Consider the following 5,412-nt stretch of genomic DNA (forward strand, 5'->3'; position numbering starts at 1 on the left):
CAATATTTTCCACCGCCTGCTTCAGGTTTTCTTTCAGTTTCAGTTCACAATAATAACCCTGATACTGAACAGCGACCTCGGTCATCAGAAAACCTCTTTGATTACTTGGAAATACACAAATCCAATCAATTAACTTCACCAGAGGGATTTCTAATGACATGTAATGTGCGCAGTGTTTCTGGAAGTATCACTTAAACAGGCAGCGACGAAGCCGGAGGGCAGGACAGGCCAAGAACTACAGAGCCTAATGATGGGGGACAGGTTCAAGACCAGCAGCAGATTTCACTCTTTTTAAACTACATTTTGTCTGAAGCGAAACATGAGAGGAATGTGTAGTTTAGTGTCTGTGGTGGGTCATTAACAGCGATATAAACTGTCAGATGATAGTAGAGTATCGTTCACCAAGCACTTGACACAGTTGTCATTAACTTGTGGTGTAACACGGCTTAAGATGCTGGTTTAAAGGCATCCCTGCACCAATAGCATGTGGGCGGGTGATTACAGGGTGAGTCAGGCCAGCATCCAATTAAAAGCTCCTATTTAGTAATTAAGATCTGTTTTAAAGTGGACTCTGAGGAGTTCTTAGTATGGCTCCTGTTTGATATGAATTAATTCTGTAGTGGCGACCAAACAGCGACACCACCTGAGAAACGGACTTATATTTCTGAAGAAAAATGTTTTTTTTTTATATCCTATTAAATACATCGGAGTGGGAGGAGTTTTAGAAAGTTGTCAAATTAAAAACATCAATATCTGTGTTTGTGAAGCATTAAAGTTGTTGATCGGCGGACCGGCCATCTGTTGGTGCAGTAGAGCACGTGTGACATTCGGCACTTGTCGAGCCACTGTGGCATTTTGTGGCTAAGCCTGCATTACCGGGCTCAATAATGAGCCTGACATGCCAGATCTCACTGCACGCAACTCCATGCTTTGACTTTAGATCGGCTTTCATCAGGCAAACCTAATCATCATCCACCTGATCGGGTCGTGTGGCGGTTGTAAATACCTGGCACTTTTGCTTTCCAATTTATTGAATTTATTATGCAGAGGAAGTAGAAAATAACATTTAAATTCATTAAAATAGTTGTAATCATAATAAAGGTAAATAATAATAATAATAATTATATTTATTTTAAATATTTTAACAAATGTTTTTTAATATATTATTGGCTTTCCAGTTAATTTATTATGCAGAGAGGGTAAAAAAAATAACATTTAAATTCATTAAAAATAGCTGTAGTCATAATAAAGGTAAATAAATGTTATTATTATATATATTTAAAATATTTTAATAAATGTTTATTAATATATTATTTGCTTTCCGGTCAATTTATTATGCAGAGGAAGTAGAAAATAAATTGAAATTCATGAAATAACTGTAATCATAATAAAGTTAAATAAAATATTATTATATATATTTCAATAAATGTTTTTTTAATATATTATTTGCTTTCCGGTTAATTTATTATGCAGAGAGAGTAAAAAATAACATTTAAATTCATTAAAAAAGCTGTAATCATAATAAAGGTAAATAAATGTTATTATTATATATATTTAAAATATTTTAATAAATGTTTATTAATATATTATTTGCTTTCCGGTCAATTTATTATGCAGAGGAAGTAGAAAATAAATTGAAATTCATGAAATAACTGTAATCATAATAAAGTTAAATAAAATATTGTTATATATATTTCAATAAATGCTTTTTTAATATATTATTTGCTTTCAGGTTAATTTATTCTGCAGAAAGAGTAAAAAATAAAATTTAAATTAATTAACATAGCTGTGATCATAATAAAGACAAAAAAATGTCATTGTTATATATATTTTAATGAATGTTTTTTAATATATTATTTGCTTTTACGGTCAATTAATTATGCAGAGGAATTAGAAATTTAATTGAAATTCATAAAATAACTGTAATCATAATAAAGTTAAATAAATGTTATTATTATATATATTTCAATAAATGTTTTTTAATATATTATTTGCTTTCGGGTTAATTTATTCTGCAGAAAGAGTAAAAAATAACATTTAAATTAATTAACATAGCTGTGATCATAATAAAGATAAATAAATGTCATTATTATATATATTTTAAATATTTTAATAAATGTTTTTTAATATATTATTTGCTTTCCGGTCAATTAATTAAGCAGAGGAATTAGAAATTTAATTGAGAGGAAGTGGAAAAATAAATTGAAATCCATGAATACAGTTGTAATCATAATAAAGGTAAATGCTATTATTATTATATATACATGAATAACCTTACTCAAATATATATATATATATATATATATATATACAGTAGAGGCCAAAAGTTTGGACACACCCTTCTCATTCAGTGCGTTTTTCTTCATTTTCATGACTATTTACATTGTAGATTCTCACTGAAGGCATCAAAACTATGAATAAACACATATGGAATTATGTACTTAACAAAAAAAGTGTGAAATAACTGAAAACATGTCTTGTATTTTAGATTCCTCAAAGTAGCCACCCTTTGCTTACTAGAATATAAGACATGTTTTCAGTTATTTCACACTTTTTTGTTAAGTACATAATTCCACATGTGTTCATTAATAGTTTTGATGAATTTACAATGTAAATAGTCATGAAAATAAAGGAAAAACATTGAATGAGAAGGTGTGTCCAAACTTTTGGCCTGTACTATATATATATATATATATATATATATGTATATATATATATATATATATTTGAGTAAGGTTATTCATGCATCTAAAAACATTGGCCAATATTGTCTCCTTTGAACAGCATGAACTCTTTTTTAAAAAGGTTTATGTCAAACTAGATCAATTAAAAGTGCCACTTAAAGCGGTACATACAACTCCGTCAATGAGCTGTTGGTATTCACCCAAAAAGAAAAATTGCAACTCATGTTTCGTCTCCCGATGGTGCTCATCCTCTCCTCCCCATCTCCCCATCTCCCCATCTCCCCCTGCCCTGGGTGTTAATAATGTGGCAGAAGGTGCAGAAATGTGTAGAGTGGGGGGGCGGCTTGTGTGGATCAGGAGAGGCAGGTTTGGTGAGGTAAGGTGGGGTTATATCGACAGCTTTGGGGAGTGGAGGCTTATCTGGGTCAGGAAGCTTTACGACATAAGCAATTAGGGCTGCCCTCTCCTGTGTAGGCTAGCAGGAGGGAGGCCTCCCGCCATCTAGATTAGCCGCCCCGCTAAGGCCGGGAGAGCTCCGCGGCTTCTGGACGGTGGAGGGAGCCAGCTGGAGGGCGAGATGAGCAGGCAGCGAGGGGGGGGGGTCCTGGAAAAGGAGGGGGGAGAGGGTGAAGGCAACGAGAGCACGGGGTCAACGTGCAGGCGTCGTGGGCATACGGGCCTTCTGGGTCAGCGGACGGGTGAGAGATGAAGGAGTCAATGACCCATACTGATGAAAGGAATTTGCAAAATGGAACGTGGGCACAAATGAATCGGTGGTTTGTCCGCTGTAGCATGTTTAACAGAACAGAAAAGGACTATAGAGGATGTTTATGCTGCTCAGCTTAACATCGGTGATTTCTTCTAATGAGCCACTTGACTGGAAGGATTTGCAAGTGATTAAGCCAAATGGTTTAGAGGAATGGTTGAGGAGATCTCTACGACTGTTGAATTAATTATTTGTTAACTCTCAGAGTGTCTCGAAGGGGAATCAGGACAAACCAGAGTCGTCACTTACAGATAGATCACAGTTACATACATGTGTATTTGTTTTTACACATGAGCTTAATGAGAGAGTTTTAGCAGCTCTGTGACAACTTCTGAGTTCCATTTAAATTGATATTAAAATAAATAAATAAATAAGCCTATGAAAAAAATAATAAATAAGGCAAAAATATATATGGTCATGTGGCGGTTGTAAATACCTGGCACTTTATTATGCAGAGGAAGTAGAAAATAAATTGAAATTCATAAAATAACTGTAATCATAATAAAGGTAAATAAATATTATTATTATATACACATTTTAAATATTTTAGTAAATGTTTTTTCATATCTTATTTGCTTTCTGATCAATTTATTATGCAGAGGAAGTAAAAAAAATATAAATCCATTAAAATAGTTGAAATCATAATGAATGTAAATACATATTATTATTATTATTATTATTATTATTATATATTCTAATTATTTTATTCAATGTTTTTTTATATATATTATTTAGGAAATAAGTACTAACAGAACTTTTAATTTTTTTTAAATATTTTTTTGTTTTCTGGTCAATTTATCGCTTTGAGGAAGTAAAAAAAATGTTTTAATGAATTAATAAGGCAAAAATAGAGAGAGAGACATAGATAGATAGATAGATAGATAGATAGATAGATAGATAGATAGATAGATAGATAGATAGATAGATAGATAGATAGATAGATAGATAGATAGATAGATAGATAGATAGATAGATAGAGCAGCAGTAGAATAGTTGCAAGATTAGGCTTCATCTTGTCTCTTATTTTCCAATGAATAAAACCACTTTTAACGTGTGAAAGCTGCAGCTTCTTATGTTACTGAAACTCCAAGTTAGCAATAACTTTAGCTATTTTATTAGATAGATAGATTGAATGTAACAATTGCATGTTTTTATGGTGATCCCGCAAATAAAAATATTACAAATTACAAATTTCAAAAAGAAAATGCTTAAAGTGCCTGGTTTACATCCTAAAATGTTGTTTTGTCCAGCAAATAGTTTAAATAAACTAAGATTTTTAATTTATAATGATAAAAAGCACAGTGAAGGAGCAAATCCTCACATTTGAGAACTTGTAACCATGCAGTGTTTGTCATTTTTACTTAAATTCTGAACTCATATCTTGTGTAGCATCTAAAACACCTGTTGGACCACATCTATCAGTTGATGGGGGAATTAGTGAGACTTCGACTTAGCCAGACTTTATTGCCATTTAGTTATACATACAATTTGCACATCGAACAAAATCTTGTTGTGTTACTGAAACTCCAAGTTAGTAATTACTTTAGCTATTGATTTTCATTTTATTAGATAGATAGATCATGTATGTAACAATTGCATATTTTATGGTGATCCTGCAAATAAAAAGATTACAAATTTCAAAAAGAAAATGCTTCACAACTTTAAAGAGCCTGGTTTACATCCTGAAATGTTGTTTTGTCAAACAAATAGTCAGAACAACTAAGATTTTTGATCTGATAATGACAAAAAGCACAGTGAAGGAGCAAATCTCACACTTTGAGAACTCGTAACTACGAGGTGTTTGTCATTTTTACTTGAAAATTGACTTCAATTCTGAACTATATCTACATTTCCCAGCTCTCGTGTCATTAAAACCTCACCCTCAATACTCTACAATGACTTCTTCTAGCTGTTTCTTCCTTTACACCCCCTCTTCTTCTTCTCTTCTGTGTTAATTACATT

The sequence above is a fragment of the Centropristis striata genome, chromosome 17 (genome assembly GCF_030273125.1).
Source record: "Centropristis striata isolate RG_2023a ecotype Rhode Island chromosome 17, C.striata_1.0, whole genome shotgun sequence".
Classification (NCBI taxonomy): domain Eukaryota; kingdom Metazoa; phylum Chordata; class Actinopteri; order Perciformes; family Serranidae; genus Centropristis; species Centropristis striata.